At 41.5% G+C, this 26,863-nt stretch overlaps 1 long non-coding RNA gene across 1 annotated transcript in view; it reads left to right on the top strand.

Annotated features, from left to right (window-relative positions):
• Positions 1–1,656: 1,656 nt before the first annotated feature.
• The window catches only part of LOC146977081 (uncharacterized), a 47,604-nt gene continuing 22,397 nt past the window's right edge, over positions 1,657–26,863 (top strand). The window contains exon 1 of the long non-coding RNA XR_015037197.1: positions 1,657–1,751. This is a non-coding gene — a long non-coding RNA (uncharacterized LOC146977081). The remainder of the gene's footprint in view (positions 1,752–26,863) is intronic.

Raw genomic sequence — 26,863 nt, 5'->3', positions numbered from 1 at the left:
TCAGGATTGAGTAGTCTTCACATAATCATTCTTTGGCATGTTTGTATTGTTTATAGATTTCCCCCCCCCCCCATCTGCCTGTTCTGGGTGTCCGAGGCCAGTCATGGGGATCATCTCCATATATACTGCATCTAGTTAGTGCCTTTTTGATAACTATTGATTGGCGAGAGCATAATGGTTGCATCACCGAATCAATGCCAACTCTGAACTGTACAAATGAGGCGCCCAGATAGTTTAAGAAAAACTAATAAAACATAAAATACATAAGCCATTAAACAGCCGCTCAAAAAGATGGAGAGTATTATTAGTTTTTATGCAGCATTTTCAAGGCAGGAAGCACAGATTCCAGATACAGTAAGAAAAAAAAAAATCGATTAGCCTGTGTTTGCACAAGCACAAAACAATGGGTTTGCAATTATAAAGAGGCGCCATATTTGCCCCTCGTCTGGCCAGCTGTGCCTCAAGGTTCACTGTGTCATGAATGTTATGTAAAATATAACTTTAAAGTTGATTTCCAAATACTTCCCCATCTCTGCTGCTGTAATGACCCATTACAGATTCACTACCAACCTCGCTGCTCTGTAACCTCAGTCTTAAAAAACATTTTTCACAGGAGGATTAAAATAAATGAATAAGATATATTAAAACGGCAAGTCCAAGCACCATATAAATGCATCTTTAAACCAAAAATGAAATAACTCTTTGAATAATTATTTCCCATAGATACAGGCCTGGCAAGAAACGGGTGGTCAGAGGGTTCACTGAAGCAGCCATGTAGCTATCTCGCTCCTGTGTTTGCATTTCTCTCTCGGCGTTTGAAGTGGGTAATGTGCTTTTGGTTGAGGCCCAAAGTCTTGATGGTAATTACCTTGCTCTCTCTGACTCTCATAATTTCATGCCTCCGGGGGGCCATTACAGAAGCCTCTACATCTAATTCTGCTGAATTAAAGAAAGGAAAAAAGAGAGAGAGAGGGAAATTTGCTGGAAGCACTACAGCTCATACTTAATGTCAAGAGAGGAAAGAAATGATATATTTGCTTTGGATTGTTTCGGAGCAAGACAAATTATGTGTGCGCATTTAAAATGTATTTGCCAGTTTCAGTCTTATATTGAAAGTAGGAAAATGTCTTTAAATGAGATGTTAATGGAACAATATGAAGTGCATTTTTATCATGATTTTTTGGCCCCGACAGCAACAGAAACCCAGTGTCATCTTTAAGATAAACTGGCAAGCTGTAACCCAATCAGTGATGGGAATAACGCCATTACTAACAGCGCCACTTTTCCACTAACGAGTAATCAGAAAGTTATACTTTTCCCCTGTTATAACGCCATTACCATTACTGACAATAAAATGCGCCGTTACTTGCCTTTAGTTGACCCATTAAAGTATTTGTTATAGTTTTCGCCGTATAATACTGAGTGAGTTGGTTAGTTCCAGATAAACGGGGTCAGGGGGGCGAGTCCAAGTAATTTGATATATATACATATATAGTTACTTTTCCTGGTTACTTTTACAACATAGTAATTCAGTAACTAACTCAGTCACTTTTGGGGAAAGTAACTAGTAACTAAAAGTCATTTCTTTTTAAAAGTAACGTTCCCAACACTGCTCCCATTTCAGAGGCTGCATCCTTCCGAGGACCCAGCCTACTGTACGCGGTCTACGGGGGCAACAGCTTTGGAGGCCCCATCAACCGTTGGTAAACGGGACGGTCTGACCTTCAGGGCATTCCTTACATCAAACATTTGTAAGTGTTGTTGTTTTTTACACTTCTGTGTGTGTGCTGTGACGTAATCGGCTTTCTAATGTGTCCTCTGAAGGATGGAGCCCCTGAGTTGGGACTCAACTCAGGCCTGAGGTCTGAAGTCAACAAAATCCACCTGCTGGAAATCTCAAGATCCATAGTTAATTTGACTTCAATCCATACAAAAACTACTCACCGTTTTCTGAAGGGACTCAAGGATGTTATTGGTTGACAGCCATTAGATAATCCAATACACTTTTGATATTTTTTTTGTTAATTAGTAAACATCAATTTATCAATTGCTCTGGTCGGCAGGTTGGCAGTTTCCAGTCTCTGTGCAGAGCTAAACTGAATGTAACCTCATGGTTAACAGAGTGGATTCAAACATGAATTCCAGTCCATATCAAGCATTTTTTTCCAATGACAAACCAATAAATTCAGGACAAAGACTTTCCTTTATGCATGCACATTTAAATATTTGCTGTTTAGTAACGTTTGCATCACTAATTTCCTATAAGACTTGTATAGTTTTGCGAGTTGTGGCCATCAGCTTCTCTGGGTAACCACTGGGTGCAGAGTCATTCCCACATCATTGTTACAGTTTCGATATTAGTTACGCATCATCATCATCTTCACGAAACAAGTAAATGCACGAGTTACATTTCTCAAGATTATAAACCCTTTAGCCTACAGTACATTGCTCAACATGGCAGTTGATATCCCTCATTAATCTTCCTGCTTCATCAACACTTTGAGGTGGCCAAGACCTCCAGCTAAACTATTTAAGTAGTTATTTTATCACAATGAGCGACACGTGTTCAGGCAGGTACTTGATCACTCGTCTATTAGCGGGGCGGCAACACCATACCTCACTCAGTCAAGACTAGAGTTAGCTTTGAAGCTGCTGTGTCAAACCACTATGACTAAAAATCAAAGAGGAGATTCATCATGTCAAATAGGAGATTTAAATACGAAGGTGCTTGATGTTTCAAAGGAAATGTCAAAATGAAACAAAAATCACGCACTGGCACTGAGACCTTAACTGCTGTTGATGACGTACTGTACTGTACGCTTTAAAGTGGATGAACGATACAAGAGTGTTTGCGGCCACAAAAGCCATAGTTACAGTAAGTCTGAGAGCTGCACAGAGGAGAGGAGGAAGACAGGAAATGGATGAGGATGCTCACTCACCATTTCGGCAGCACAGAGAGTCAGCAGGAAAGTTTGTTTTCTAAATGCGGAGCCATTTGATACATCTGCATAGAGCATTCATCACCCTAGACAGAGTTATTATCCATGGTAGAACAGAAGGCAGGGGAGAAATGCAAATACATAAACTATTCTACAATGTAGTCAGGATTTCTCATCTCCAAAACTTTACTTTTCTGACCACATGCTGCATGACTGAGTGAGTAGAGATGGGTACCGAATTCGGTACTTTTATTGGTACCGACCGAATTCCCACTGAAGTACCGGGTATCGATTCTCGTGAAGTCAAACCGTACCACATTTCGATACCTGAACGCACCTTTGCGTCGCGAGAGTGGATCCAGTCTCTCTCTCTGGTGTCTGTCATTTGAAATGAGATGCGGTTTTAAATCAGTGACTGAAGAACGGCCGTCCGTCGTTTAAAAATGAAATCACAGACTGTTATAATAATCGGTACCGGAGAATATTGTTAACGGTACCGCTTCTCATCACAGCCGTACCGTTCAATTAAGTCTTCGTCAGGTAATGAAAGCACATCTAAACAAGGATGAAGTCTCCTCGTCAATACGTAAATATTCTCTGGTAGCTTCTCATTAAAGTCCGCACCTTGCAGAGTTCACGCTACACCTCAGTTTCATTTGTTTTTTAATGATAGTCTCATAAACTATTCAATATTTTATTTCATTGAATGACTATTTAAAACATTGCCCATCTCTAAAACATAAAATACTCGTAAAGGCTAAGGAGTTGTGATGTTGAGAAATAAATATTCCAATTTCAGAAGTTTTGACTTCTTCACAAAATAACTTTAATTACCACACATACACACAAAAAGTACCAAAAACAGGTCTGTTGTGTACCGAGTATCGGTACCGTATCGGTTCAAACGAGTGAGTGAGTCACTGCTGATCTGATATTGTGCATATGACGAGTCTGTCAAACATTATATCAATTACGTCCGACTGCTTCCAGGTCAGCACAGAACCTGCGTTGAACAGCAATACATACACTGTGTGTGTGTGATATTTCACAGCTGAGGCTCGTGTTGAGACTTGACATTTCTCGGCTCACCGACATAGTGGAGGGGAAATGTTGATACTGTCATCATGTAAAATATGTATCACACTCACCCTGAGGAGAGGTGATTGTGCTGATATCTGCTCATCTTCCTGCTCAGTCACACGCCAGCGACAACTTAGAAAATGAATGCGTGGGTTGAACTTGAAACGGTGATCCAAAAACAACCCTGCTATCACTGTCACCGCTCGAGCTGAACGACTGGCCATGGAAAAAGCACACCACTTTAAAGAGTCAGCGTCTGACACTGGCTGTAATATATTCATTATGCATATTCATAACCCCAGTAATGACAGACAGGGGAGAGACTTTAATCCTGTGTTCAAGGTTGCTCCCAAACGTTCATAATTTTGCCACATTAATTAGTAAAACTACAACACAAGACTCTGTTTGCACTTTTTCTCCAATCATTCACAGTGTACATTTTCATTGCACGCCGGTCTTAATGGTTACATTTCTGGCACGACTCCTTCAGTTTGTGTTGCCCGCAGCTGAGATGAACCAAATCTACTGAGCCACTTGTCTGAGCAGGGCAAATTTTTACAGAAATGAAATTATGTAAACATCATATCAAGACTACTCATTATTCACTGCAGTTGCATGACCGAGCTAAAGGATTCATGCAATATTTTTTCTATCCAAGCCTTTGAGGAAGCCTGTCTCCTCCAAAATATATTTACATGCTATTAATATGTTATGTTGCTCTGCCATATTAATATGTTTCCTGCATTTTCAAAATGAGACGTCCCTGAAAACATGAATTTTCTGATCTTGTTGCATCCTTTACTTTAAATATTACCAAAGGTAACCCATATCCCAAATTCTGAGCGCTGAATTTAAAAGGAAAATCCACACATATACATTTCACTGCAGTCAATCCAATACTAACTGATAATATTTATGAATGCTCAGATTTACACACTGATTAACTGAGCTTGTTATCATGATATTACTGTATGTGTAGTTTATGAGATTCATAGTGGATTAAACTCTATGGAGACCTGTTCAGTACGATTGCAATTATCAGTCAGGAACTGTACACAAAGCACACTGGTTGGTATGAGCTGATTATGATGACATGTATACTGTAGTCTATATGTAATGCATTAAAGCTTCAGTGTGAAAGTACCCATTGTATCACTATAAGATCAATGCCTTTTGTTATGTTTATACAATTAATACCAATAATTAAAGACACACTATTTAGAAAAACCTTCAGTAGAGTAAACAGAATATATAAAATTCAATTAACATTACATTTCCTCTGAAAAATAAATACAGCATTTGCTGATGCAAATGAGTTATATATGAATGCTCAGCCATGAGGGAGCTTTTCAGGCCAGTAATAAATACGAAATGAACCAACAGCGATTGGAGCATCCTGCCTGTGTACTTGGGAATAGCTGCAGGGGCTCATTTAGTCTGAAATGAACAACCCTTGCAGGGATTGTCTAGTGGACATCAATTGAGGCTCTAATGGTCTCTCTGGGTTCCTCTCCAGTGACGGCTCTGACTGGTCTGACAGCCGTATTCTCTGACGACCTAATTAGTCTGACCATTAAGCCCAAAGGATGATTGAGGGAGAAGAGGAAACGGTGGTGCAACAAATACATAGTGTACTGGCAAGAGGAAGGTAGTTTGATTGTTGTCTGACTGGATCTAAATATTCTGATTTTATTTAAGTGTTTGAACTTCAATCATAACATACAGAATTATATTCATCATATTATTGGCTGTTTTCTCAAATTTTCAATACAATGTAGTGCTTATAGGAACATGATAACAATTATGACCCAACAAATGAGAAAGTGACTATAACAGAAAGAAAAAATGAAACAAAATAGAATAACAAATATCAGATTAATAATATAGATTTGATTCAAATTGTATATGGGTGCCTCAGTATATCCATGCCAGGGCTCCACCTAATGAATATCTTTTTGTACAGTAGTCTCTTATTTGTTCCATTTGATACATTTCCTTTATTTTTCCAGTCCACATATTGTATGTTGGAGGCTCAGGCTTTAACCACCATACTGTAATGCATTTAATTGCTGTTGCTAGTAGTATCAGTAGAAGATATTTTTTGGCTCTTCTTTCAATGCCTTTTGGTAATAGACCTAGTAGAGCCACCGTTGGGTCCATTGTAATTTTTCCACCAAATAATTCTTCATTAAGTGTTTCAAACGCTTCTTCCCAGAATGTTTTAGTTTCTGGCATAACCAAAATATGTGGGTATTTGATTTGATTTTAATAATATATCTTAACCCTGTTTTATCATGTTGCCTGCCGTTTTTTTCTCTTTTTTTGAGATGCCAAACTACATTTATTGTTATGCATGAAATTCTCCTAATAACCTTTCATAATCCTGCCTTTGGGTTAGAAGTGTGCATTCTAACAAGTCTGTGTGTGTGTGTTGGGAGGTAGTGGGTGGGGTTGGGGATGGGGGGAGGTTTGGGGTTTTGCTGCTGAATTCCTTTGAGGCGAACGAGGAGGGGAGTTCAGGAAAGGAAAAGAAAAGATGTAATCCCCGAAACACGCGAGTGCTTGACATAAACAAACACGCAGGGAGGATTTCAAAGGGACGGCTGCTCGCCGGGAACGCTCTCATGTGCCGATGGGAGATAAGGGAAGCAAATGCAGTGCAGAGAGGTATGAACACATACTGTCTGCCCACACACACACACAAACAGAGCTGGTGCAAAGGCCCTTTCTCTTCCTCCTGTTATCAGGCAAAGATTTGGTTTGTTTGTTTACCGGCAATTTCCCCTGTCACCAGCACCAAAGAGTGTATCTTTATCGATGCCAAACCAGGAATGTAGTCATGTAACGGGGGAATTTCCCCAAGCTTCACTGATAAGCTCGATGAAGCCTGCCTTGTCTTGCATTTGGAAAACATCTGGTGAATTCTTTGGTCATAACGCAAGCTGTGTATACTTCTGTCAGCTTGTGCGAAGAAGGCCTGCCAGTGTGTGCTGCAAATACCTGTGTACATGTAAGCACAAAAAATACCAGTGGGTGAACGTGTGGTTATATGGGCACACACTGTGATGCAATGCAGTTACGCAATACAACACCTTTTTCTACCACCGGTGTGAGCAGGGGAAACACATGTGTGAATGAGGAAAAATATTAAGTTCCTTGACCTTTAAGGTAGAAAGATGTTATATAACTGTGGTCTACTTAACATTTAACCTACACAGGAGAGTTGAACCGAATCTCAAGAGCCTCCACAGATGAAAAGATTCATGTTTTTATTTCTTCGTGCCTCGATTAGTGTCATTTGCTTATATGACACTTCCTGTGTTCTTCCAGAAATGCGGCCACCAGACTCCTAACTAGCCAAGATTGGCTGATCTACAGTACATTGGCCCCCCATACAGTAATATAGTGTCACTTAACGGGCTGGCCCCTCATTATATTTCTGAATCATTACCTCGTTGAGATCTTTTGGGCAATCTACTGGCAATCCTAAAATTGAGATTGAAAACTAAAGGTGACCAGGCTTTCACTGTGTGGAATAGTCTTCCTTTAGTTATAAAAAAATCAACTGTCCATCAATGTTTTTAAGAAGTTGTTAGAAATAAAACTCCCCTGTTTCATAATCGTTTTAACCCAGTCTAGGTCCTCTGGTCACAAGGTGCTATTTAAAGATAACTAAAGTTTACCTGCTTATTTAAATCAAATGATGCAACAATTGAGTTGAAACTACAGATTAAAGCGTCTTATTTTGTGTTTCTATTCCACTTCTGATGTTGTTTGCTAATCATTTTTTGACAGTTGTGACATGTCTAAACACAATCATAGTCTTCTCGCTCACCTCCAAATTAACTTAATTACCAACAGATTAAATTTCACACAGATCAAAACGGAAGAATGAAGCTCTAAATCATCCTGTTCACAACTTTAATTAAGCAGTTGAGACACTAGTGACAACTCTTGGAGGTTGCTGTTTTCATAGTAACACAACACTCACAACTCAAACACTCACCAATTTCCCAGATGTGCAGCAGCAGCAGCAGCCAGAAACAGTAGCAGTCGGAGCAAACAACGGAAAGATTTGTCACTGTTAAAAAAAAAAAAAAAAAAAAAAAGTACAAAGGAAAGTTGGAGATCACAACCCTCGGCACAGGCTGAGATTTTCCCATAGATGTAAAATTACACTGTTACATGCAAACAATGATGAGAAAACACTGTCTTTTGCCAGCAACAAGATGTTGATCTGAGAAAGGCACATCTGTGAATCAGTTGTGGGACAAAGACAATTTTAATGTTGGAAAACCCTGGACATCCAATAGTTTCAATCTTAGCTCTGAAAAATAAAAAATACAGTCTGCAGGCTTCAATTACTGGTGCCTTCATCCTCCAAATGCATGAGTGCAACATTGAGTGTAGCTGTATGTCTGTGGAAATTCTCATTTGTCCAGTTCAAAGGCATCTCTAGGCAATTGAATTAGGTCACGAAGTTTCACCCCTTATCCAAGTGGCTTCATCAGTTTGTGTAGACTAGACTGGCCACCAGTTGTCCCACCAGTCTAGTCTACATGAACTGATGAAGCCACTTGGATAAGGGGCGAAACGTCTTCAAAGACAAAAACTAAGCAGTTGACCTGATTCAGTTGCCTAGAGAAGTGTAGCTGTCTCTTTACACTACAGGCCTTGATGCCCGGTTCCGATTTGTTGCCCTTATCTGATTTTACATGTTCTGTTGAAGTGACCCATATCTAATATCTGCATTTACACCTGCTTTGCGTGCGTGAAACGACCCGCATGTGTAGACGCGGTTGGCTACCAAAGCTAAAGAGGAAGTCAGATGGCCCAGCTGCAGGTAAACAACACACACTGTCAATCAATATGCGCTATCGATGCATTATTGATGACGTACAACTCGCATTGCCAGGGAATATCCGATCTGTCTGTTTAGACTGCAGATGCATTGGCAGATATCAGATTTGTATCTGATTTGTTTCCACATGTAACAGGGGCCTGAATCCAATCTGACAATAGCAGATATCATGCGTTTTTGGGCGACTTGAACCTTGTAGTGTAAAGACGGCCCGGCCTTTCCACTAGCGCTACTCGACTTGGGTTTTTGCTTTTTCACTAGGGATAGTACCTGTTAGTTTTTTTGGTAACACCTCAGGCGAACCGATACTAAAACATTACGTCAACCGACTGTCTTCCAGCTGGCCAGACTGTCGTCACTGGAAGACTTGCGAGCGTGACGTCCGACACAAGAATCAAATGCTATTTTTAAAAACACAACAGCAACAGTGACCATTGATCTGTACTGAGACTGTTGTTCTTTCACTCGAGTTAAATGGCTGCTGGAAAACCACGCCGCGGTCAGTCGATGAGGTGCAGACGACTGTGTTTGGCAGCTGACGGAGCTGAGTCGAGCTGTAACTGTGCAGTGGAAAATGGCCATGTTTCACTTGGTTGAAAATGCTGTGCAGTCCTGGTGTCTGGTACAGAGCGGGACACCTGGTCACCCTGATTGAAACGGAAAGAAATGTATTTAATCAGCAAGCGCACTTACATTTTATTATCTGTTTATGTTCAATCCAATATTTATCACTGCCTAAACAGCTGATTTCAGCTGTCTGCAGATGCTCCTGTGGCAGTTGCAGCCACTGATATAAAATCCTCCATCATGAGATATTGCAATATTGATAGATTTTGTTATTAGTTCTCTAATGCATATTGATGAAAGGCAATTTTTAAAACTTATATATTACAAAAAAATAACAGATCTATCTCTTCAGAGAATGCTTTGTACAGTATCACCTCTATGAGAGATGATATTGAAAATCTGTGTATTTCAAATCATCATATAAAATGTACTGCGGTGTTTATCTACAGTATCATTTTCATGTGTATCTGTGGAGTGCTGGTCCACTTTGATTTTATGGAAAAGCTTTATCTGCTGTGAGGCGGAGGACTCCAGCTTTTGCCCTGGGTGAAGTTACAGTCGACTGAGAGGAAAAATCCATAGTATTTATACAGTGGAGTGTGTGTATAGTGGCATGTGATGAGTGATTCACTGGGAGACAGTTCATGGGGGGAAACTCTTGACTGTTCACTTCACTCTCGTTGTCAGTTCTTCTTTGTACCTTTACCTGAACCTCGGCAGACTCGGGGGTTGCAGCACTTTCTGCTTTTCAGCCTCCTGATGTTGAATTTCAACCTTGAGAAGTCGTTTTCTACACCTCCACTTTCTCCATAATTCACCACATCACTGTCCTTTGGAGAGGTGAGATGAGAAAAGCTCAGGAACCAAACTCTAACAGTTTGGTTCAGCCTGTCCACTTCACACTTTTGAGAGCTTTCAAAACTTTTTTTATATATATATTTAGTGCTTTTGACACCCCAGAAAAGACCAATTTGGCCACTGGCAACTTTCTTGCAGCTGCTTGCAAAAGAGACAACGCCACCATCAGGTACAGTATGGTGCTGTTCAACTGCTCGTAAAGGCACATACTGTATGAATGAATGAATGAATGAATGAATGAATTTATATTTAAGTGTCATGCACCAATTAAGGCGCCCAGCCTATAAGGGCTTACAAGACACATTTCATATTTAGACAACAAGCAAAATCATCAGAGCACAGACAAACAAACAAAACCACATGGAATTCACATAAATAATTCACTTTTTCTTTTTGACCAAGCACTTTTTATAAAAGTAGCTATAGTAAAGACTTCTTTTCTGAAGAACCATTCCAACTTTACCTCATCATCAACCCAAAACAACTCAGGCTTCACAACTTGCATTTTCTGAAACAAAAAACTGCCTGGCTTCGTCATGTAACGGGTAATGAAACACAAAATGTATCTTAAATAAAAAGGGCAATCACATGACAGCAACTTTTAAGCAAGTATTTAGGTATGGGTAGACATGTTCGAGACGATCTGCTGATCTGCTGCTGACCTTAATATCTTGAATCTGTGCCACGAAAGCAGTTCTGGGCTCCAACCTGGTGCTAGCAAGGTGTACCTATTAAAGTGTGAGTGCAGATATTAAAAGACTTCTTTAGAAAGAACGTCTGAAAACTCGAATGGCAAACATTACAGGCTTGGCCACATTCTGTAGCTATTCTCTGATCAATGGAGCTTTTGAGAGGCAGCGAGAGCAGTTCATAGGTATCCTGTAAGATGCTGCAGTAAACAGCTTTAAGTGTATAATGCAGTGAAATAGGCACTCTGCAGGGATTGCAATAAAACCTGAAGATAAGCTCTCTACAAGAGTACAACATACAAAAAAAATAAGCCATGTGTGAATCACAGTTATATATATAAATATATAGAGAGAATTTAAAAATGATAGCTTGGCCTTTATGTGTCACCCTCCTGAATAAACGTAGGAAAAAAAAGTCTAAATTTGCAGAAAACCTTGAGATTAAACACACAGAGTTTAATGGAGAGATTAGAATGCACCAAGGTTTTAGATTTTGCTGTGAATCTTCCTCAGGATGGTTCAAAAAGAAGAAAATAGTGATACAAGATATAGTGGAAAGAGAAGAATGAAACCTCAGCAGGCATCGAGTCTGAACCTAATTTACCAAAACATGTCTTACTCTTATTTCCAGTCCCGAATACCAATTTGAACACAACAGAACCCACATTTTAACTCCGTCTCTTGTTAAACCCTTTTGCAGTCATTTGCCTCCTCGTTCCCGTCGTCTGTGTTTTGTCGTGGGTTGGAGGAAGTTCCTGACTTTATGCGCTCTGAACCTTTCTGCTCCATCGGCACAGATGTTGCACTCCACTTCAAGGTTTCCTCCAGCTTCGGCCTCCTCTGGTATTTTAACTGTTAAGGAGAATTCCACTCTTTTTTCCCAAACCACAGTCATTTATCTTTCTCTTCCTGCCAGCTGATTTCTTCCTTTCCACATACTCGCCTGACCTCGCTTTTTTTCTTCCCACTCTCCTGTACGTTTCACTTCCTGTAAACCTGCAGTAGGAATTTACTAGGATTTTTCTCCTCTTAGACTCTGTCTCGTATTAGTTATGATCAATTTTATTCTTGTCACTTCACTATTGAGCTATATGTCTTATTCTTCATAAGGATAACTCATTAAAACAAAAACATACCCCTAGAACACCCAATATGTGTCTTTTCAACAAATCAATGTTTACTTTGTGAAGATACATTGGTCTCATTTATTTTTGCAATAGATATCACTTTTTGTGTGTGTGTTGCCAGGGGCGATCCATTCGAGTGATAACCAGAGAGATTTCCTAAAGTAGAAATGGCTAATAATAATAATAATAGCTGCAAGAATCATTACACAATTATCATTAGACCATTAATCTTCATATCTGCAGTGCTCTGGGAAGACTGATAACATAATTGATATCACTGTGGAGAAGAAACTGCAGTATCGCCTCGGCTTCCACTGAGAAGCCAACAGATAAAGATAAAAATTATTAAATGTCACTTGAATTGAAATAGAACAAGACCAATGTGGCAAATAGATGTAATGACAAGAAGTCCGTCATCTGGCAAACAGTAATTAACAAAAAAGGTTAATGTATGTGGGGGAAAAAAGTACTTTTAAAGGGATAATTCAACATTTTAGTAAATTGGCCCATTGCCATAATCCCTATAGTTTTAGGAGTAGGTTCATTACCTTTAATTGTCGGTGCAAGCTATTTTTAGAACGGCGGAGCTGCTCAGAGCTCAGAGTTGTTTTGGAGGTAAATTCATGCAAAACCGCTGATGCGCTTTCCCCTCGGGGGCAGTTTTTCGGCAAGCAGTCTCTGCATTTGCCTCGAAAACAACTCTGTCTCGTAATGTTACGTTATTATCTCACAGCGTGGTGAATGTGCAGGTCACAACTTGTCCACCAGAGCGTTGTGGAGTTGTTGGATTGTGTATTTGATGAGTTTGATGAGATAAACCAAGAAATCCCATTAGCCTCCGTAACGTAGCTCTGGGCGACTCGCAACTCTGCTCCGCCGTTCTAAAAACAGCTTGCACCGACAATTAAAGGTAACGAACCTACTCCTAAAACTACAGGGATTATGGCAATGGCCCAGTTTGCCAAAATGTTGAACTATCCCTTTAAGATGAGTATTTGTTTGCTTTCATGAGGTCTTTGTGATTTTCTAACAGAGCTGCGTATGTGTGTAGGTGACGCTTGAATAGAAATAGCTTCACCTGCATTTCCCCATTCAAACAATTCATCCAACTCTGTAGAGAACTGGATGCCACACACTCTCTCCCCCTCCCCCTCCATCATTATGTAAATAAAACACCACTCTGCTACTGACTGTGAAAGAAATCATAAATGAGAATCAAATGTAGCACAGAGAAACGGCTGAGGAAAACAACACTCATCCTCGACCGCTGGATCTCTTCCACTGATGCCATCGACTCAGTCGCGAAAGTTTAATGTTCAGTAGTGTTGTCACGATACCAACATTTTGGTACCGGTATCGGTACCAACATGTTTTTCGATACTTTTCGATACTTTCGGTACTTTTCCAAATAAAAAGAGAAATGTCATTATTGGCCTTATTTTAATAGAAAATCTTAGAACTATAACATAAGCATCAGTAAATAATCAGTAAATCAGTAAACAGTTACTGCTGCTGCAGGATTAAATTTCCATCTATATTAATCTGAACTCTTCCTAAATTAAAACATTAGTGGTCTGTTTAAAAATGAATATCAACTTGTTTTCTTTGCATTACTATTTGAGGTCTCAAAACACTGCATCTTTTTTTTTTGACTATTTTGACCAGTTGTAATTTTTGGGAGCAATTGTTCTCAGTAGTTTATAGAATGAAACACAAACGTTTTTACTCAGACACACACCTATTGTTTCCCTCACGTAGACCAAATTGATTCTGACCCCCCCCCCCCCCCCCCCCCCCCCCCCCCCCCCCCCCCCCCCCCCCCCCGCCCCTCCCTCCTCCTCCGCGTAGCGCTCCTTCGCTGTGTTCACTCACTCACAGAGAGAGAGAGAGAGAGAGAGAGAGCATGCATGCCTGCCAGTGGTGGTGCGTGGTAGAAACGAAACAGTGTTTGCATTAATTAACGAGTCTGTAGCGGCCCGTCTCTCTCTCTCACGCGGCGCACACACACACATAAACACAAGCACATAGACAGGTGGCGCTGTAACGGTAATTAAAAAAAGCACCTTGCTTCGTTTGTGGCTGCTCACTCGCTCGCCGCGGCTCAAATTACAATGCGGCGACTTCACGCGGCGACGTCACCGCTGCCGGCGGCGCAAAATGAAAGTACCGGTCCCATCTAAGCGCAGTATGGTACCGTTTTAAATGCGTCAGTACCCCGGTACCACTCTAGTACCGGTATACCGAACAACCCTAATGTTCAGACGTCACCAAGTCTGAATTACGCCATTTTTTACAAGATAAACCAAATTCTTCTCATAGTTGCTAACAGACAAGGAGTTTCTGTATAACCTTGATTCAACAGCACTCAATGGCCTCTTCTTCATTTTTTAAAGCTTTTTAAATTTCTTCATTTCATGCTCAGATTTTACAAAAACCCTGTATCGCAAGGATTCAGGGTCATAGATTTGTCTTTGTTAATCACAACACAGCGCAATACTGTATTGAGATCACTCTCCTGTTAGATTTGCCGACTGCCTCAAGGGTTCTTCCATTGAAATTGCAGCTTACATTGAAAATATCTTGCTTTTTCAACCAATTCATTCCCTACACAACACTGCACGATGATATTTTCACATGAGCCTCCTTTAATGTAAACAGACCTTTCTCTATCCTTTTAACAAACAAAAAAAGTATTCAAGGACCCCTCCTGGGTCCATGCGCATTTCCCATGAGATAGATCATCTATTTCTCTCTTTCATCCCAATAAAAGTCGCCCACCAGATGTTTTCACGTCCAAATTTTTCAGCCTATAGACCAAGTAGCATTCAGAAAGTGGGTGATATGGTACATCACAGGGTTTTCTACTGATTTTCTGTAGGGGCTTGTGCTGTATTATCAAACAGAGTCTGTTATCTTCAGCCTCCACATCTTTTCTTGTTTTTATCTACCCTGACCCCTTCTTATGAGAAGATTTCTGTATTCACAGTCTCCACAGGGTTCCTCTAAATTTTCCTCCGCTATGCACACGTTAGCTCCACCATCTTCTTTGATAAATGTTACGCTGATGACACTCAGCTCAACTCCACTTCCTTTTTTTTTTACTTTCTAAAAATTGCTGCCTTGACGGACACATCGTGCTTCTCCGAGCTACATCCCCCCTCCGCAGCTGGATGTCCACACTCCGCAACTCTGGCTCCATCTTGACAAGACTAAGCAGCGAATTCTCTGCAGACGCCACCCGTGCCCTCTGCTCCCCATCACTGTTCACATCGCCACAATGCCTCCTGTCAAAACTAACAAGTGTCGAGCCTTGAAAACTGTCGTGGACAAAGAAGTCAGGCCTGCAGACGGTTCTGTCAGAATGGAAAAAAAAGAAAAGCACAGACTGAAAGGATTTCATTTATCTGGAACAGCCAGTGTGTCAAGAGTTTCACCCAAACTTAATTTTATTTTCACTTGCTTCCGTGAGATATGTATCATCTGCTAACATAGAGCCACATATTTGCCATGTGCTTCTTAAAGGGATAGTTCAACATTTTGGCAAATTGGCCCATTGCCATAATCCCTATAGTTTTAGGAGTAGGTTTGTTACCTTTAATTGTCGGTGCAAGCTATTTTTAGAACAGCGGAGCAGAGCCGTGAGCTGCTCAGAGCTACGCTACGGAGGATAATGGGATTACTTGGTTTCCCTCATCAAACTCATCAAATGCACAATCCAACAACTCCAAAACACTCTCGTGGATAAGTTGTGACTAGCTTGCACCGACAATTATAGGTAACGAACCTACACTGTCAAAATGTTGAACTACCCCTTAATACTGACTAATACTTTTTGTCCGTCTCTGTTAATTAAAGAGCAGGTATGACTTCTTCTTTCAGGTTATGAAGAAATCCTCACTTGTTATGAAACATAGTTGATGACTGTACTTAGGGCTGAAACGATTCCTCGAGTAATTCGAGTACCTCGATTACAAAAAATGGTCCGAGGATTTTTTTCTGCCTCGAGGAATCGTTAATTTAATTGTAGTTCAAGCGGCCGCACGGACTTTCAATGTGGCACAACGTGCGCCGTAACGTAACCTATGAACGTAACCGTGCACGCCCCCCCCCCCGCGCGGCCGTTCGCCGCGGATGACGGCGGAGATGGGGAGGGGGGCGGCGGCGGCGGCGAGGCGATGGCCGCGATGACGGGGGGACGGTGGCGAGTGGCGACAACACAGCAGAACAATCCTGCCTAGGAGCTATCCATGGTTAGGCTACTTAACCAAAGTCTCTTGAAATATCAAACAAAGAAAAGGACTATGGACTGTGGAAGCTTGAATGGCCAAAATACTTAAGTTATCATGACGTGAACCATCTGTTGCGGTGAGACCGTTGATTAGGTAGAAACCTTAACGGGGGGGCGGACGTGGGTGTTTGACTGAGGGAGAAAAAGGCGACAAAAAGACAGAAAATGTCTCAGCAGCACGTCTTCCATGTTGCAGCATCTCCACAGAAAACATTTTTGATATCTTGAAAGTAATTTTATTTTATTTATTTTTGATATCTTGAAAGTAATTTAATTTAATTTATTTTTATTTGTGTTTTATTTATTCTTATTTATGTTAGCAGCAGTCGCCTCTTTAGTAATGTTTCAAGACCAGAAAATACTTGCTTGTGAATTTAAGAAATAAAAACAGTTGATTCTACAAAAGGAAACCAATTGGTCATTCATTATTGAGTGAAATATGTTATTTTCTCTTGTGTATTCATAATTGCTCTTTAACCAAGCAAAAATACGTTTTATCCGATTACTCGATTAATCGATGTAATTTTCAGTAGAGTACTCGATTACTAAAATATTCGATAGCTGCAGCCCTAACTGTACTGGACCCAAAGTCCCATAGCCAGCATCTGTTTCTTTCTCCTTTGTGTTCTCCTGGGTCTGACATACTTTGTTTGTGTCATTTCAAAGATGTTTTTATCTAATTTCATCTTAATCGTCTCAGGTGTTTTGAGATGGGCCTCAGGTGTTTTTGTGATGCGGTTCTGCTCTTGATTGGCTGTTGCAGCCTGCGGCTTCAGTATAAAGATGTGTTGATTCACATTTGCAAATCCGATGCCTGAGTGAGGTGCACGACCCAAACACAGTGACTTTAATAAAGTCAGTGTTGACAGTGTGCAGGATATACGTGAACTCACAGGTTGTAGTTTCAGCAGCTGGGACTTGGACGATTATGTTGCAGTGTTTCCTAAAGAGTAAAGGCACACGATCTCCTTTCAGATCGTTTCATATAAAGATTTATAATACATACAGTTATATTATTGGCAACAATTACACACTATTAACTAAGTAATAGTTCAGTCACAAATACTTCATTCATCATTTTGTTTTATAAAGTATACAACTAACAAATAGTAACTTACTGAATTAATGACAAATTGCAGTCTTAATACTTGTTAATAAAACATCTATTAACACAGTTACTAACCATTAATATGTGTCTAAATCATTACATGTATAATACATTATGCATTAATAGTTTGTTAATCATTTACTTACACTTTATAAAGGATCTTGTGAAAGACTGACAGCTCCTAAAGAACTGGTTTGTAATCGATATATTACTTTATAAGTGATGGATTCAACATTTATAAGTTATGTTTGAAACTACAGTCATAGAAACACAAAAAACTTTATAGACAAGTTTATTTATCGAGAGTTAAACATGTATAACTGTGATCATAAATTACATCAGTTCAGGAAGAATAGCTTTAATGCTTAACTAATAGTTGATTATTATCAAGTTTTACTGTTGTATTGAGTTGAGCTGTAGAGGAAATAAAACGAGGTGCATTTTGAAGCGCGTTAAATGTAACGAGTGTGCTTGTATGTGGTTTCTCAGCATGCCCATGCATTTGCTCACAAGTGTGCTTCTGTGTGTGTGTGTGTGTGTTGCTCTCACGCATGTTGTCAGGAACACACACCTTCCTGTATATCCATGTCCCATCAGTCCTTGAACACTGACCCAATGTCCTGTATGTGAATTGACCATTTCTCCAGGCTCTGACAGCTGAGGGAGGGGTGGGGATGGCAGCAGCAGCAGCGTTTGTGTGTGTGTATGTGTGTGTGTGTAGGGGAGGTTGGGGTGGGGGGGGGGGGGGTTGTTGTGTATCATTGCCCGCCTGCCCGGCCAGACAGCTGCTGCTTCCCCCCTCGTCCCGGCCCTCTAACAGTGGAGCCTTGTGCGGCGCCCGCCTCTCCTGAAAGTCAACACACATGTAACCACCTTTAGCAGCGTCCATATCTCTCAGGCCTCGTTTCTCATCACCTCTGTCTGTCTATCTGTCTATCCACTCTCTCTCTCTCTTCACTCTCCCAGAAGACCCGTCTCTGTTTATCTGTCGCACATTTGCACCTCTCCTTTTGTTTATGTTTCCCATCGTCTCCACTTTCAGCAAAAGAATGGTGGCTTCTCATAAACTTCGCCGCTGCCGAGTGACAACTTTGCTGTATAGTAAATATCTCGCCGCATTCCCACGTTCGCAGGCGTGAGTCATCACTCACCACCTTATATTATATACTAAAATACCCCCCTCTCATAAAACAACCACGGCTCATAAACTGTAACTACTGATTTGTCACACTTTCTCTCCTATAAAGTAGAAGAAAAAGCTTATAGCTGCCATCATTTAGACATCAGTAGGTGCTGCACACTGTGGAGTATTTCTTGTCAGAGATACAGTACAGTGAGAGCGCTTTTGGTATTTGGTGGGTGTGATATTCTAACCTCATATTTAGGAATGCAAGCCGGCTGTGTGTATTTTTGTTATGAAGGGAAAATTATCTCGTGGGCGAAAATAAGCACCTTGGACATGGTTGAACTTGCGCTCAGAAGCGTGACACCCATGTCAAGTCCAGTCAAGGAATGCGGAGGAATGCTAACACAGGAACCACTTCAACTAAGTCGAGGCTCCCCACATCAAGACGTGAGGGATGGGCCGATGCTGTCAGCCCCCGTCTCTCCTCCTCCTGAGGACGGAGAGGCTGCGGAGCGAGGGAGGAGGGGAGGGGGGGGGGATCAGTCACACTCTGCTTGAAACATGACTGATCTCGGAGGTCAGGGGCCAGCGCTGTAAAGGCAATGACAGGAATAAAAGCAGCGGGGAAGTGCGACCATTTATCATCCGGAGGTAAAAACACAGAGAGAGAGAGAGGAGAAGCAAGCAGGATGGAGGAAAATGAAAATATCAATCAGGCATAATAGACAGAAATTAATCCCGTCACACTCAAGGTGTTTTTTCAATTATGGCAAATCAATCTATCACGGAGTTACTGATGAATACACACATTTATATATACTGTATATAACATTATTAATGGCAAACATGAATGCAAATCCAAGTGATATACAGTCTCGGTACAATTTGAAGGTTGCTTGTGGGACGCGATGTTCCTTCAGAATTTAGATATCTTATTAATCAGGTCGATTGCAAATGAAGTTTTGTAGATATTAATGTCTCCTCTGTTTGTTTCAACTGTGGTCGACCCCTTAACTTTTTATTTAGCACCTTTTTAATTCCTCCTATGCTTTGATTTACCAACAAATGCCTTCAAAACCACAATGTGTCACTCTCACCTCATCTGTATACTTTAATGCTAATAAGAAAATCTCAAATCGTGAATGAAAAGGAGCAGAAAGAAGAATAAGCTTTTATAATCTACCGTTTTCACTAGTCATTAATTAACAGAGTAAAGAGAGATAAAATTAAAACTAAAATAGCTGCCAGCCAAAAGGAGTCACTCACACCCCTCTGTTTGTTCCAGGGTTATAATTCATCTGATACCAAAATGATTTACCTGTCAGAACAAGACACATTAACATTTCATTTTATTACTTCAACATAATTGTTTTTTCTTACATAATGTTCGTTTTAGATTCTTTGGTTTCTTTGTTGAGATTGTTCCATAAACTGATTCCTTTTACCACAATTTAAAAACATCCCGTCAGTTTGACTCTCGGTTTTCTAAAGGTCTCTGTTCCTCTCAAGTTATAATGGATTTTTTTTCATAATGCATTGCTCTTTTAAAAAAAAAAATCTTCTCTGGATGTTTGTGGGAAAAGTTTTGTTAAGTTTTTTTTTTTTTACATAATTTGTAAAATGCTGTAATTTACTAGTTGAAGTAATTCCAATGACTTCAACTGAACTGAAATAATGGTTTTAATGGATCTCTACATCAACTTCTGCTACTGATTTTCATAGCTGCTTTTTCACTAAAATGAAAACTGATTGAGTCTATAGTTTGTGAATACTTTCCCTAACTTCGACACATTAAGTTGGATATGAAACAATCACAAGTTATATAAAATGGACAATGGATTTGGCTCAAACCTCAGCCTCACAGAGTCATGAGTATGCGTTTATTTACAATTGAAAATATAAATACAGTCTTGCTCTTTTTGCATTAAAGGTCACTGTCACTGCTCCTTAACATTTAAACAGTTGTTAAATGAAAGGTATGTGGCAGTTGCAAAGTTGAATCCTCCGTTTTGCATCATGTTTGCGGCCTCATGATCAATATCCACCTGTGATCTCCCTCCTTTCAGCTCCCTCTGTCTCTATAAGACACATATATAGCATAATTTACATAGCTGCTGCCCACACACGCGGCAGTGTGGAGGAAATGATCAGAGAAGAATCAAATCTTAGAGCCTTGAAAATGCCTGTACGTCAGGCCGTGGCTTTAAAACCTTGATCTCTCTTAAATGCAAATCCTCCCCGGAGGTCATGTGTCTTTCACGCATGTGAGAGCGTGTCTCCTCAATATGAGCCACTTTGAATGACTTTAAAATGAAGATGTCTCATGGTGTGTTTGTGTGCGAGTGGCTGCAGGTGTGTGACTGCGGTTGTCGTGGTGTTTGTGTGCTTTGCGTGAGTCTTGCGTGTGTGAATGCAATTTGAGATTTTGTTGGGTGCCAGCACCGACTGGTTGATCCAGCTTTTTCAGCTCTGCTCATTCAGAGGAAAGCATCTTCGTGCAAATGTTTTGGTTTCATCATCCCCCACACTTCATTTACTGTCGATGTTGTTTTTCTTTGGTAAACAGAAAATGATCTTTCACGCCAAAAACACACAACAATCTTCATCCTTTCAACGGTGCGCTAAAACCCTCCTGAGTGAATCTCTGTGGGAAAAAAAGCAAACGTCATCATAATTGTGTGTATGATTTCCAGGACGACAGTGATTTATTGTGGTGGCGGTTTTACTGCACAACCCCCCCCTCCTCCCTCCCATTCTTTCATTTTAACTCCTGCACCCTTTCGCCTCCCCTCTCACCCTCCACGGCCCGTCCTCTCACATGTGAATCTGGAATGTAAACGATCAGCCTCGGGGTCAAAAAGGAAAAGGTCACCCATTTTCCTGCAATGCTCAATATGCAAATTACAAGGCAAATATCAGGATCTTGCAGCCAGCAGGCACACAATTAAATAACCCAGTTTCTTCAGTGGGAGCGGTGCTGGAGAGAAATGATAATTACTTTAATTTCTGAGCGGAGGTCTTCTTCTCACATACCAATGCTAAGAGTTAATGAAGCACATAATGTGCATGCAACTGTAAAAAAAAAAAAAAAAAGTCTTTGTTTTTGCCTCCTAAGATCTGATTTCTCATTTTTATGAGAGTGCAGCTGAAGGGGAAAGAGAGAGAGGAGATTTGTTTGCTCAGTCTTTGCTGTCACTCGTGTTTATGTCCCGGGTTTGAAGAATTTCTCGGTTCCCTCGGCTCAGTGTGGATTTCAGGTGCGAGGTATGTAGTCGTGTGTTTATGGAGCCTGCGGAGTAGATTGGGGGGTAATTACACATCTAAAGCCCCTCACATAACAACACGCTCTTTGTCCCACCGACAGGGTGCCTTAGCAGGGGGCTGGGGTCATGGAGTACACTCAGACAAGAGGTCCAAGGATCAGATTTAAATGTGTGTCGGTGGATTCAAGAAGCACAAACACATACACATAGACACATACAGTGCCTGTGGATGGATGTGTAAGCAGATACAGTAGCTGCATGTGGAGGTGCCAGTAAATTTCGCTCTTTGTTTTCTCATTAAAAAAGAGGCATGATCGTTCAGCCACAGGGCAAACATATTCAGACTTAAAGGCTGGTTGAATTCACCACAGTCGATTCACTGTAAACTCCTCAATAATGCATTCTGCCCCGGAGGTCATCAGTGGGTGGCGGCGTTCATAACAGCAAATGTCAGAGATGAGGGTGTAATCAAAACAAGAAAGTGGAAACACTGAGGAATTCGCTGTTAAAAAATGAATGAAGGTCGTCCGGTTGATGCTGTTGGAAGGACGTCGACGTTATCAACAGGTTTCCAGGCCAAACTAAATACACTGTCAAAATAAAGTGGAGGCAAACAGATGTTCCTGCCTACGTCCTGACCTCCTGCACACAAACACCACCTACTGTACCAGCGGAGGCAACTAAACCCTACAGGGGGAAGCACGACATTTGCTAAATCTCCCACAGCAAAAAATAAATTAGCATCACGACTTCAGGATGTTTCGACGCCAGTGATTTCGTCATCATTGAATCTATATCAGGAATAATTACTGCTGTTAGCATCCATCCACATCCCCTGTGGCTACATCCACACAAATGGCAGTATGTTCCCATGCTAACACACCTGAAAACACACACACATACACACATGGTCATTAATGCAACACTGGGGGTGTGTGTGAATGGTGTGAACAGGAAGCAGGTTGTCTAATCTAGCTGCACAAAATGTTACGGACAAACACAGAATTGAATGACGCATCAAGTGCAGTAAGTCTTTTGTTTTGTTTTCCATGTTGTTTGAGGGCTATGAGCTCCAAACCCAGAGCGACCCTGAGTGTCTGAATCACTGTCTCTGTTTCTGCCGGTCACACAACTCCAGAGTTTATTAACTTTAATAGGACCAGTAGTGTTGCTGTATAGCTGTTTGAAAACTACAGTAGTGTCTAAACACAGCAAAGAGTTTTAAAGCTAAAACATGAGGAGTATGGTCACAGGTGTTTTGTTTTCTACGGGTGACCTGCTGTGGTGCATATGCAAAGTGCAATGGAAATAAGGCAGAAGATAGTGGGGTAACCCTTTAATTACATGATAATGTCAAGAAATAGCCAAGAAATAACAATTAATTGCGTAGTAATGTCAAGAAATAGCCTAGAAATGGCGGTCAGCTTCATAGTAATGTCATGTTTTTCAAAAAGGCAAAAGATTCTTATGCTTTTTTTGGGAAAGGCCAAAATTTTTCTCCACCAAGTCCTTGCAATGGACCGTTATTTCTTGGCTATTTCTACGCAATCAATCGTTATTTCTTGGCTATATTTCTCGATATTCTATGAAATTGACCGTTATTTCTTGGCTATTTCTAGCCATTATGACGCAGTTCATTGTTATTTCTTGGCTATTTCTTGACATTATTCATCACGTAATTAACGGCCTGTAAATTAAAGGGTTACCATATATATCCATATTCATATTATCGCCATAACGCACTGTGCCAATATCAAACAGGAATTTAACACTACAGTTTCTCGAGAAATTTCCTCGGGGACCCACTCATTGAATTTCCGACTCAAGTCACTACCTGTGGGTCACAGGGACTCACTAATAATGAAGCCCCATCAACATCCGTGAGTGATGCAGCCAATCTAATTCTGATCGTGATATAACGGAGGCAAAGGAGCAAAGCGTGAGAGGAGGTGACTCACTCCTGTCGCAGTGTCAAAGTGAGCAGGAAATAGAGCTGAGCGACAGACTGGACTGATGAGACAAAGCCTCTGGACAAGACAGGACAAGCGAGTCTGTTATTTGTGAGATACCTCAAAGGAAAACTGGTCACAGCGGTGTTATCCAGACACACAGGTGAAAGATCTCCGCTACACCGCTACACCTCCTAAACGTTGGCGATGATGCAGCTTTGAAGCACCTTCAGCCTCCACATGAGTGAACAAAGAGTGGGTTTGGAGCTTTTTTTTTTTTCCTGTGCCAGGAGCATCAAAAGCTTTATCCTCTGCCACTTTGGAGGATTCAGAGTAGTGTAGATGTACAAGCTCCCCTGGCCTACATGTTGTTGTTGTTTTTTTTATATCCCCTTAGCACTGGATTCATCTCTACACCAACACATTTCTCTGATTATCTCTGCATGTGAATTGCACATCGCATATGTATTAATGGGATTGTGTGTACAAAGTGCGTAGGCGAAGAAGAGCAGAGATTATTAAAGTGTATGATATTTGCAGATGGAGACGTGAGGAGCGACTCCAGATTTGGTGATTTTTCATGTTTTCACTTGAGTGAAGTATATACTCACGCTCTGTGGCTCGGGGAAACCTCCACCGCTTGTGGTCTTATGAAACGCTTTGAAATCCCACTGGATAAACTGAAAAATGTGCTTGGCGGTTATGTTTAAAACAAGACATCTTTTCCCTAACCCCTGAAAAAGTTAGAAATACTGTAATGGGGGTGGGGGGTGTTTCTCTACGGGCTATTTACAAGCTCTTTGAAAGTAGCGGACCGAGGGACACATGTAGTAGGAGTGTCATTCCTGATGGTTTCTGCCAGAAGAGATTTAGAGACGGGTGAAATGAAAAGCAGAATCAACTCATGTGTAACATGAAAAGTCTGAATAGAAAAACTGTTATGAGAAATTCTACGAGTATAGTTTGTTTAATGATTACAGGCATCCGGTCCCGCTGCCGGCTGCCAGCTGGCCCGGGCCGGGCCGCAGGTTGTTATGACAAGAAACATTGCAGAGTTACGTCAGCTATTCAAACTCCATACCATCACGGTGCCTCGAAATGGAAACAAAAAAAAGCAAAAAAAAAATGATGCCATCGCCATCCAGCTGCCAACAAAGTCAAGTTTAAACAAGTCAAGTTTTAAGGTCAGTGGGTGAGCGTGCATGAGAAATTATGAGCTATAAGGACGAAGAAAAAAGAAAAGAAAACGGCGGTCACTCATGCAGCGAGAGCAGCGAACTTCGTATTCATTACCCGCCCCCTCCTCCATCTCCACTTCTGGGCAGGTGGCTCTCACAATAAGACCTGCTGAGTGAAGTACTTGTGTGAGATTAATAGTTGCGATAAGACTGTAACGAGAGACCGAGGGTGGGATGAAGAAGAAGAAGAAGAGGAAGAAAGAAGGGGTGGAGGGAGAAAGAATGGAGGAAACACACTGCGAGAGAAGAGGGGCGGACTTTGGGAGAGGGAAACCCACCTGGCCGCCCGCCAGTGGGATGTCAGCGGTCTGCAGATGAGTGGCTATACGTTACCTCGGCCTATTAAAATATTACGTGCACTGATTGATGCTGACAGCCTGACCAGAGGGCGGCGACTGTGTGGGCAAAATGTGTCTGTCTTCATTTGGGCCTCGAGTCGCAACCTCCAACTCTCAACTCTCCGTCCTGTTGTCAAGAAAACAACAAATCCTTGATATTTGTTTAGGGGTTACGTCAACAAAGTGGGAAAAAAAAACAGTTTACAAAAGCAAACAGAGATTCAATTTGCGAGCTCATCACCCTGGTTAATCACTGCAGTTCCCCCCTTCCTCCTCCTCCTCCTCCTCCTCCTCCTCTTCTCGGAGCTGGAGTCATAAGGGACGCTGGCACTGCAGCACAATGAACTCCAATGACACATGACCGTCCTCTCTTATAATGAGCTCAGGGGGTTGCCCTCCGATCCACCTCCACCATCACCACCACCACCCACCCACCCTCCTTCATGCACCCATTTGAACTTGAAAGCTCTGTCGGCCAGATCAGTAAATAATTACAGGCAGCCAGGCAGGCAGGCAGGCAGGCAGGCAGCGCGGTAATTGAATGTACAGCAAGTGGAGATATGGTGATGGACAGATTCCCATTAACCAAATCCACTTCATTGCAGTTTCTTCCCGGGGGCGAGTTATGTTCAAACAGAGACTAATCCACCTACAGAGCAGCCTGACGCCCACGCTGACAAAAGTAAACGCAGAGACTGACAGTATCATTCAGGGGCAAGTTTACAGAGAGAAGCCTGCGGTGTCTGTCTGTCCGTCCTCCTCGCTTCATCTCTGACCGGGTGAGTGAGTGAGTGAGGTGTCACCTGCAACGGCGGCTCGGCTGGTGCATCTCTGGCTCAGGCCGCCGCCTCTTTTTTGCATACGTTCTTTCATATCTTTTCCCTAACCTGACAAGTGACAGGGTTGGAGCCTCCCCCCCATTAAACACAAGCGCCGTCTTCAAAGCACGTCCCTCGCAACGCCGCGGTAACGTGTGATGAGCCGCCGCGCGTTTGAACTCCCGACCTTATCCCGTCGTAGCCATTCCAGCTGAGTGACCCGCCGCTCAAGGCTCAGTGGTTCAAGGAAAAGCAGTGCGACGCATACAGTATAGATGGTCCTGTCATATCGGCTGTGAAGGGCGTCTCATTTACTAGATTAAATTCTGGGGCCTGTCATGTACAATGGCCGTATTATATAAGCTAGACGGAAAGTTGATTAATGCGAGATGCGGCCAATGGAGAAGAAAGCCGGACTTCATTAAAGAGCTGGAGGGAGGGTGGACAAAAATCAACCAGGAGAAATGAGTTTAAAGGGGACATGTTGTGCATATTTTACTGCTTTTGCTTACCAGTGTGTGAGTTTTGAACACCTACAGAGCAGTTTTGCAGGATTTTCAACTCCAAACACTCCTTAAACCAGGTTCAGCGACAAGATTTTTTTGTCTTCTGTC

This window comes from Trachurus japonicus, chromosome 12, assembly GCF_045865225.1.
Source record: "Trachurus japonicus isolate A0001 chromosome 12, Traja_1.0".
Taxonomy (NCBI): Eukaryota; Metazoa; Chordata; class Actinopteri; order Carangiformes; family Carangidae; genus Trachurus; species Trachurus japonicus.
Note: the sequence above shows the minus strand (reverse complement) of the source record. Positions and strands in the feature narration are given on the sequence as shown.